Below are 10,304 nucleotides of genomic sequence, written 5' to 3'. Positions count from 1 at the left end.
TCTTTTCTATGTTTCCCTTGTTCCTTTATAATATTTTTTAATATCCCCTCTTGTTCATATTTTAAATATTGTTTTCATTAGTAAGGGGAAACGAGCTAGTTGTCGCTTATGTATTCAATGTCACCACATAAACCGTTACCTTTCCCCAATTATTGCTAAAAAACCCTGCACACAGACATGCCAAAACAAATCACCTTGAACACTAATAACAATTTTCTTTTGTTTATTTTTTGGTTTTCTTGATTGCTTATTGGTCCATTTGTGCAAAAAGTCCTTATATTTAGATAAGCAGCCATTGGGGGCTCTTAGTGGTAGGTTTTGGGAAAACTTTTTAAAATGAAACTTTTAGACCACCTCAGACTCTACGAGTTCAACAAAGAGCTCCATAAATGTGGGAAAGTGGAATCTTCACTCACCTACGAGGTTCACTGAAAAGATCTGCAAGTTTCAGCATACAAATTAAGAACTATAGGTGCACAAAATTAACCTAATCGATCATCTAATTCCCTGAATTCTTATTTTGACAAGTAAAATGTATTTACACAATCGAAAACACTAGCAATGCTTCCTCTCGATGGCGCAAGAGTTTTAAGCATGGTGCCCTCCATTATAATGACAGTACAGTACGAATGCATGTGGACTACTTTCATTTTTCCTTATCATCGACTCAATTTTCTTTTTAGATTTACGACTTTGATCAGCCTCCTCCACGACTTAGATTTCTGACCTAAACCTCGTTCGGTAAATGTTTTACTTTGCTACTCGTAGTCACTCTCCAATTATCGCATAAGAGGCAAACAGAAATATAGCATAAATTGAATCTGAGATTCCATCACAAATCGACTGTCAGCTGAAGAATTCTTTGGATAATCCCAATTGAATCCAAACCATCGAGTACAAGCTTTGAGAATGTCAACAGTACTAGTTGCTATCTATGTTGTTTTACAGTGTGTCCTATCACAAATTCCAATTACAGGAGCAGACGTGTTATCCGTAAGTTTCGACCTACATGATGTAAATGATTTCCAAACGGACGGTGATGCGGTCTTTATGGGTGGAAATGTATTTAAAATTACAGACAGCACAAAAGGTTTAGGGGACGGAAGTGCAGGCAGAGTAGTTTACAGTACTCCAATTACGGTATGGAATGCTTTTACTAAATCATTTGCAAACTTTAGCACTCAATTTCAATTCCAAATCAATTGGACTCGCAAGAATGATACAGATCTTGGTGGTGATGGGCTTGCTTTCTTCATGGCGTCCCAGAGATCTGGTTTTCAAGTTTCTTACAGAGGAGATGGAGGATGATTCGGCCTTTTCAATTCACAGAATAATGGCAAGTCGTCCAACATGATCGTAGCTATTGAATTCGACACATGGAAGTATCGTGCGGATATAGATGACAATCACATGGGAATTGATGTCAATAGTATAGATTCCCAAGTCTCTGTTCCTTTGGCTCAACGATTGAATAATGGGAAGATATGGGAGGCTAAAATAGACTACCGCGGCCAAGAAAATCTGTTGACTGTGTCGGCTGGATCAGAGGGCAAAATAGCAGGGAACTTGTCGTATAATATAAATTTGACAAGATATCTTCCTCCGGATAGTGTTGTGGGGTTTTCAGCTGCAGCTCTTAAGTCAAGCGAAAGTCATCGATTAATCTCTTGGAAATTCACTAGTGTTATTTCTGGTTCATCTCTAATACTGTCATCCGGAAAGAAGAAGATTTCATGGAAAGTGGGTATAACAATCTGCTCTGCCATTTCGGTTGCAGGGATTTTTGTATCCTTTGCCATGTGTCGATACAGCAGACGAAACAGAGAGGCCATCAAAGACATGGAACAGCAGTCCGATATGGATATAGCACTGGAACATGTTCCTCGGAAATTCATATACTCTGAGCTCTGTTCAAGCACCAGTAATTTCAGCGAGGAGAAAAGGCTTGGGCGAGGAGGATTCGGCGATGTGTACAAAGGCACTTTGGTACAATCAGATGAAATAGTTGCAGTGAAGCGCATATCTGCAGGATCAAAGCAAGGGAAGAGGGAGTATCTTGCCGAAATAAACACAATCACCCGTCTGAGACATAGAAATTTGGTCCAGCTATTAGGTTGGTGTCATGAGAAGGACCAACTGCTGTTGGTCTTGTTAAGAATTGAAACACAAAAGAATACTAGATGATTCTGGGAATGACTTGCATCTTATTGAACAATCTAGGCTTATAAATAGCCTTTACAATCTAAACTGAATGAGAAAAACAAGAGCATGTTGACAGCACATTGACAGCTAATCAATGTGATAAGTGCAACAAGAAATGCTAAACAAGATCCCTAAAGACTAGGGCTTATTCAAACTGAAAGCAAAAACTAAATAGAACTCCTATCAGATACCTAAATAGAACTCCTAACAGAAACCTAAACTTTCTCTTCATTCCCTCCCTTAAACTAGTTACCAACTGCAACTAGTTTAAATCTGGAACTTGGCAAACTCCCAACTGACTTCGAGACCTTTGAAACACATCCAATGTGAGGAGCTTTGTCATCACATCTGCCAACTGATTTTGTGTTCCACAATAAACCAACTCAACTGCTCCTTCTCGTGTGAGATCACGAAGAAAATGGAAGCGCACATCTATGTGCTTGCTTCGACCATGTAACACAGGGTTCTTCGATAGTTTAATTGTGGAACTATTGTCACAAAAGATTGCAGTACACTTACTTTCCTCCAGACTTAGCTTCTCAAGTATCCTCTTCATCCAAATAGCTTGACCAACACAAGTAGCTATAGCTACAAATTCTGCTTGAGTGCTTGACAGTGTGACTATATGCTATTTTCTTGAGGACCAGGCAACAGCTCCAGAACCAAACATGAAGACATAGCCTAATGTACTTTTCCTGTCTTCTACATCTCCTGCATAGTCACTATCTGCATAACCAACAAGACCTTCACACCCTCCCTTCTTGTAAAAAACTCCAAGTCTAGTGGTTGCTTTCAGGTACCTTAGTATTCTCTTAGCTGCCAACAAGTGCAACTTAGTTGGTTTAGCCATGTACCTACTAATTAGGCTTACTGCAAACATCAAGTCCAGCCTCGTAGCTATTAAGTACATGAGGCAATCCACCATCTGCTTAAACAAAGTCTCATCAACACCAACCCCATTCTCATCTTTAGAAAGTTTACAACCTGGAAAAATGGGATTATGGACTGAATTGCTATTCTCCATCCTAAACCTCTTCAACACCTCCAAAGCATATTTTCCTTGACAAATGTAAATTTCATCTGACCTCTGCAACACTTCTATCCCAAGAAAAAACCTCATTCTTCCCAAATCAGTCATATCAAACTCCCTCAACATAGAATTCTTAAATTCAGCAAACATAAAATCATCATTGCCAGTAAATATTAAATCATCTACATATAAATTGACAATGAGAATCTTACCTCCCTTATTTGTTTTAATGAACAAAGTATGATCACTATAACACTTCTCGAATCCTTCACTTATGAAGTGTGCTTCAGTACGACTGAACCAAGCTCGTGGAGCTTGTTTCAGTCCATAAAGGGCTTTCTTTAACCTGTATACTTTCTAAGGATTGTTCTTCAGCTCATATCCCTTAGGCTTCTCCACGTATACTTCTTCACTGAGTTCTCCATGCAGGAAGGCAGATTTGACATCAAGTTGATAGAGAGTCCATCCTTTCTAAGCTGCTAGAGGCACAATCATTCTTACTGTATCCATTCTTGCAATCGATGCAAACACCTCTGTATAGTCTATCCCTTGTTGTTGCACATACCCCTTGGCCACCAAATGAGCCTTGAACTTGTCCACTTCTCCATTCTCCTTGAGTTTGGTCTTATAGACCCATTTCACCCCAATCTTCTTTGCACCTGTAGGCAGATTAGTGAGTTTCATGTGTTGTTTCTTTTTATAGCCTTTATCTCCATGTCCATGGCTGTCCTCCAGTTGTCATGCTCCATTGCCTCCTCAAAATGTACTAGATCTGCTGAAGAAAATAGGGCCAAATTAGCACTATCTTCTTCCTTTAAAAGACCTTTCCCACTTACATAATCTCTCATCCACCTCGGTGGCCTTCTAGCTCTTCCTCCATCAGAACTGGATGATACTTCTTCATTCCCATCAGTTTGCGGACTACCAACTAGTTCCTCAATGACTTCTTCTTCTTCCTCACTCTCTATTCCATCATTCTCAACATCCACTTCCTTGTTATCTTCTTCATCATCCCATTCAAATCAGCCATTATTTGTTCTTCATAACTCCTATCCCAATTCCAAGACTTGTCTTCCTCAAACACTACATCCCTGCTAATTACAATCTTCTTTGTAATTGGATCATAGAGTCTATATGCCTTAGACTCTTCACTTACTCCCAATAACACACAGGTGAAGCTCTTTGCATCTAGCTTTTTCCTTCTCACATCAGGAATATGCACATGTGGCATCCATTAGAAAACCCTGAAATGCTCAACTGAGGGTTTGCTTCCACTCCAAGCTTCCTCAGGTGTTTGACTCTTTACAACCAATGTAGGACTCCGATTTAGAACATATGTTGTCTAGTTTACTACCTCTAGCTAGAAGTTCTTAGGAATCCTCATTTCAAATAGCATGCATCAAACCATGTTCATCACTGTTCAATTTTTCCTTTCAGCTACTTCGTTCTACTATGGAGTATATGTTGCAGTTAATTGTCTCTTGATGCCATGCTCTGAGCAAAACTCATTGAATTCAGATGATGTGAACTCTCCTCCTCGATCTGTTCTCAAACATTTTATATACCCTCCTATTTCTTTCTCAACGTGACTCTTAAAGCTTTTGAAGATGCTTAATGCTTCAGATTTTTCTATTAAAAAATAAGTCCATGCTTTTCTAGTAAAGTCATCAATAAAGCATATAATGTACCTTTTCTTACTATTGGAGATGGGAGAGATTGGCTCACAAATGTTTGTATGAACAAGCTGAAGCTTCTTTGTGGCCCTCCAATTGCTCTTCTTTGGGATGGAATCCCTATGTTGCTTCCCAATCATATAGTTACCACACACTGTTGATGGAGTCTTGAATTGAGGCATCCCATGCACCATCTTCTTGAAATGGAGTGTCCTCAATCCTTTGTAACTCAAATGTCCATAGTGACAGTGCCATAAGTGTGCCAAGTCCTATGTGGAAGTGTAGAGACAGGCTGGCTTTTGAGGCTGTGAGTTTGCTAGCAACACAAACATTCGATTTGTTGTCATCTCAGTCTATATTATGAGCCCTTTCTCTGGATGGTAAATCTTGAGCTTTCCACCTTGAATGAGAATTGTCAATCCTCTTTCTTGTGTTAGTTCAAGCACAAAAAATACTTCACTAACAACATGTGTAAAGCCACTTACTTCCAATTTCACATGGCCTTTCCCTAACACAGCCATCCTTGTGTTATTTCCCAGCTACAGCTTATGCCTAAATTCCTCATTTAGTTCACAGAACAAGCGTTTGTCACCACACATGTGGTTGCTCCATCCAGAGTCAAAGAACCAGACGTCTTCCCTTTGAGCATCGTTCATCTCCACATATGACATAAGCAACATCTCTTCTTTTTCTCCTACTTTAGCGTAGTTGGCTTCCTTATCCCAGCTTGGACACTCAGATTGAAAGTGTCCCAGCTTGTGGCATTTATAGCATTCCACTATGGATTTTTCATAGGACTGGTAGCCTCTCCCTCTTCCTCTGCCTCTGTATGTACCTCAACCCTGTCCTCTTGCACTAGATCTATCTTCAAAGGTTATCTTGAGTGCTTGTTCTTCTCCTATATGTCACTGGAATTTTTGTTCATGAACAATCAGAGAACTTTGCAGTTCATCAATGGAGAGTTGATCGACGTCTTTGGATTACTCGATCGAGCAAACAACATAGTTAAACTTCTCACTCAATGATTTGAGAATCTTCTCAACCACTATGACATCTTGCATCTGCTCTCCATATGTTGGCATCCTATTGGCCACAGACAACACTCTTGAGAAGTACTCGGAGACTCCTTCTTCAGTCTTCATCTCTAGGATTTCAAACTCTCTACGGAGAGCTTGTAGATGTGATCTCTTAACCCTAGCACTCCCTTCAAACTTCTTCTTCATAGACTCCCAAATTTGTTTGGAAGTATCCTTCACAAGAGTGGTCTCTATTATTGTGTAATCTATGGCCTGAAAGAGATAATTTTTTACTTTCAAGTCTTTCGGCTTCAATTCATCTAGCTCCTTTCACTGTGCTTCTATCTACGCCATTCCATTCTGTGGCTCAGCATAACTCATCTCTATCAATCCCCAATATTCCTTGGATCATAGAAAGTTCTCCATCAACATGGTCCAATGGTCATAGTGACCATCGAAGCGAGTGATGACTAGCTGTACAAAATTCCCTTCAGTTGTCATCTTCTTTGCTGCTGCAAAGAAACCTCAAAGACTGCTGCTTTGATTCTGGGAATGACTTGCATCTTATTGAACAATCTAGGCTTATAAATAGCCTTTACAATCTAAACTGAATGAGAAAAACAAGAGCATGTTGACAGCACGTTGACAGCTAATCAATGTGATAAGTGCAACAAGAAATGCTAAACAAGATCCCTAAAGACTAGGGCTTATTCAAACTGAAAGCAAAAACTAAACAGAACTCCTATCAGATACCTAAACAGAACTCCTAACAGAAACCTAAACTTTCTCTTCAGGTCTATGAATATATGCCAAATGGGAGTCTAGATAATCTCCTTTTCGGTACAAGGATAGGAGAGCTACAGTGGAACAACAGATATAGAATCGCCATTGACATAGCCAGTGCACTGCTTTATCTGCACGAGTCATGGGACGAATGTGTAATGCACAGGGACATCAAATCCAGCAATGTCCTGCTCGATTCTGAATTCAATGCAAAGCTGGGGAAATTTGGATTGGCGCGCCTTGTGAAGCATGACCAGTAAGCTTGCAGGGACATTGGGGTACCTGGCACCCGAATGTGCTATTAGGGGAATATTTAGTACAGAGTCGGATGTGTTCAGCTTTGGCTCAGTTGTTTTGGAAATAGCCTGTGGAAGATCGGCACTAGATCAAACCCTCGAAGGCCCAGAAACATGACTTGTGGAATGGGTTTGGGGGTTGTATGGTGGAGGCAGGTTGCTCGATGCTGCAGACAGCAATTTAGTGGGAGTGTTCGAGAGTGCAGAGATGGAACTGTTGATGATGATAGGACTATGGTGCTCCCATCCGGATCCTTTTACAAGACCCAAAATTAGGCAAGTTCTGCAGCTCCTGAATTTTGAGGCGCCTATGCCTCGTCTACCCAGTACACTTCCTAAGCCCACACATTCTCCTGTGGAGAATGAATTCTATTCTCACTCATCAAACTTTGCGGTTCCTCCTGATTCGAGTTCTACAGATATACCAAGATAAAGGCAATTGCTTCAGCTCTTGAACTTGGACGGCCTACACCTCGCCTACCTAGGAGTTGTAGTGCTAAGGTTTCTATTGCATATATATATATTCGTCACGGTCAATTAGGTTTATTTTTTGGCAATTTTAATTTCCAGTATAGTTAGTTAGGTTCCTGGAACTCTGAAGTTGGAGCGCCCTCGTATGGGCCTTTCAAAGCGTGTTTCATATTTCTTGCTTTTGGGTGTTAATCTTCTAGTATGGTGAGCTGGGCTATTTGTGCAAATGTATTGTATGCACAAGTTGGAGAGATAAAGCAGAAGATTATCGACAATGGCATAGACATGGTGTATTCTACTTTAGGACTTTGCATTGCAGGTTTCTCTCTCTAATGGGAGGGATAATATTTTGTAATTTGATCATTGGTAAAATATTATATACACATCTGCAATTATAAAGCTGAATTGTAAACTTATTGGCACCGTCAGATTTTCAATCGAGGTTGTATTTGCGAACCACGAGTTTTGCAGAGTTTAGCTCGGATTTAATAAAGCTGCAGGATTGCATTCCTCAAGTATTACGGCTAATACATACTGAATGTTTGATTTAAACAAAAAATAAATTTATTGTACAAATTGTTTCAACTGCAAATATTCTTGGATATGGATTTAAAAAAATAGATAAATATTTAATAATTATTTTGTTTTATTTTATTTTATTTTATGTGTCTGTGTTCTAGATTTATCCGTTTACAAATATGATTCTTTTTAATCAATAACAATTATCTACAAAAAATTTAACTGAGACTGTTCACACACATTCTGGTTAAGAAAGTCTAACATAAAGAGTTAAATATAATAAGTTATTAAGAAAGCCTAACATAAAGAGCTAAATAGTAAGTTATTTGTTAAGATCATTAAGAATATAATTCCTCTTAATCCCACATTGGCCTCATAACAGGCCTCCTTGCGTGTTTAATAGCTCCCCTGAAGCGCGCCATCACCAAGAGCAGCTCTAGCTCTTTCCTTTTCCATTTTGACCCATGCACATTACCATGCAAAATTATTTCAAATCTCAAGATCAATGAATCACACTATTTCTATTATTGTCATTCATTCTTCCCTCATTCAATCTCTCTCTTTATTTACTCTTATTTAATGATTATAGATTTTTGATAATATTATGTAATTTAATATACACTGCTACAACTTCTTCTTAATTTAATATGTATTGATTAAAGCTTAATTAATTAACTCCATATTCCTAAGCAAATGTATAATATTTTCCTTTCAGTCCTATTCAAGATGCATATTGCAAAATATTTCATTGATCACATAAAATAAGCAATATTCAAATGGTGAGAACATGTGCATATCCATATAGAAATATAGAAATATAGCCCACATTCAAAGGGTGAGATTATTTTGAAGAAAAGTAATCAATATAGAATTATTTGTAATCCCTTGATTTTTTTTTTCTGAATTGTATTCTAAATATTTTTTTTTAATAGAACAGGTCTATTCATCAAAAAATATATATATAGAATTATTTGAAATCCTTGTACATGAAAAGATTTCCGTTATTACCTAATTTATTAGAATAAATTGACCCCGAAATTAAAAAAGTTTGCGCAGGTCGTCATCTTAAGCATGGTATTTTCACCTTGTAACGTAAAAACCCATTTTCCAATTGTAACTGATTCTTTACATCCCTACTTATAATTTTGTTTGAAAAAGTGATGATGATGGAACGCGCAAAGCGACTGGCACCAACCCACAAAATTGAGGGATCTGATCAACGATACATTATTGATGTTTCCCAAAATTCATAACAGGCACAATATTAATGCGCGTGGAAATTTTTTTTTTAAAAATCAAAGTACAAACATAAGACACCGGATTCTTCTTCCATGAATTTGCCTTGCTCTGATCTCCGTTATTGTGGACCAACTTTTCTCATTTATGTACGATGGTCTTGACCAAGCACTTATCTATTTAACCATGCCTCTCACTTTGACTTTGCAAAATATGTGAATAAGTCATTTCCTCGTTAGGGGTAAAATTCTAATTACCGATAAGATAATGATAATCTTTATAGTTTTTGTCACAGATATTTTTTATTTTTAATAGAGTTTAAAAATAAAAAATACATGTATTAATAGTTCATCACATATGTAGCAATAATGAATCAATTTTTAGCAGTTTTTTGATTGCTGATTGGGTCATTTGTATACCACTATTTGTTTGAAACTTCCAAATGTATAAATAGATGTGTGTAGTCATGTATTTCATGGTATTGGTTAAATATTAATAAAGTGATTTTGTACTCTAATGTGGATGTAGGCATTTATATTTGGTATAAGTCATGGTGAAAGATTGAGCATGGTGCCAAGATGTCATGTTCACTGGTAGTGGATGAGTAGAAGAGAAGGATTCAGAGGAAGCTAGGTTTGTTTCCTTCTTTGTTCTTGATGCAGTTGGCATTGCAATTGGCAAAGAGGTAGAAGACAATAGAGAGCCAAAAATTGAGAGGATTTTCTTAAGAATAAATTGTTACACTAAAAGAGGATGTTTTGATGTTGAAAGAGTGGATTTCCTCTATGGAGAAAAAAAAAAAAAAGGAGAGTTGTGAAAGAGTGAGAGTTTTCTCAAAAGAGAAGAAACTAAGAGCTTAAGATGGAATTGGTTGAACTCCATATAATTTTTATTGAGTTAGGAATTGATGATGAAAAATGTGAAACCAAAGAGTCCATACAAGACGGAGTAGCCAGAAATGAAGGTAAACCTTCCAAGAAAATTGGGCCAAGGAATAGGCCTATGTTGTTTAAGGTTGTAAAGCATAATTGTGGTGGTGAATAACTCTATGTTGTCAATGGGAATGGCAATGTTGCAA

At 37.9% G+C, this 10,304-nt stretch overlaps 1 pseudogene; it reads left to right on the top strand.

The window, feature by feature from the left end:
• Nucleotides 1–906: 906 nt before the first annotated feature.
• On the top strand, nt 907–7,885 carry LOC149546490 (L-type lectin-domain containing receptor kinase IX.1-like; annotated as a pseudogene).
• Nucleotides 7,886–10,304: the final 2,419 nt, after the last annotated feature.

Source organism: Cupressus sempervirens, chromosome 7 (genome assembly GCF_028749045.1).
Source record: "Cupressus sempervirens isolate cs-2001-9-10 chromosome 7, ASM2874904v1, whole genome shotgun sequence".
NCBI classification, from domain to species: domain Eukaryota; kingdom Viridiplantae; phylum Streptophyta; class Pinopsida; order Cupressales; family Cupressaceae; genus Cupressus; species Cupressus sempervirens.
The sequence above is the reverse complement of the archived record's forward strand: the minus strand, read 5'-3'. Positions and strand labels throughout refer to the sequence as shown.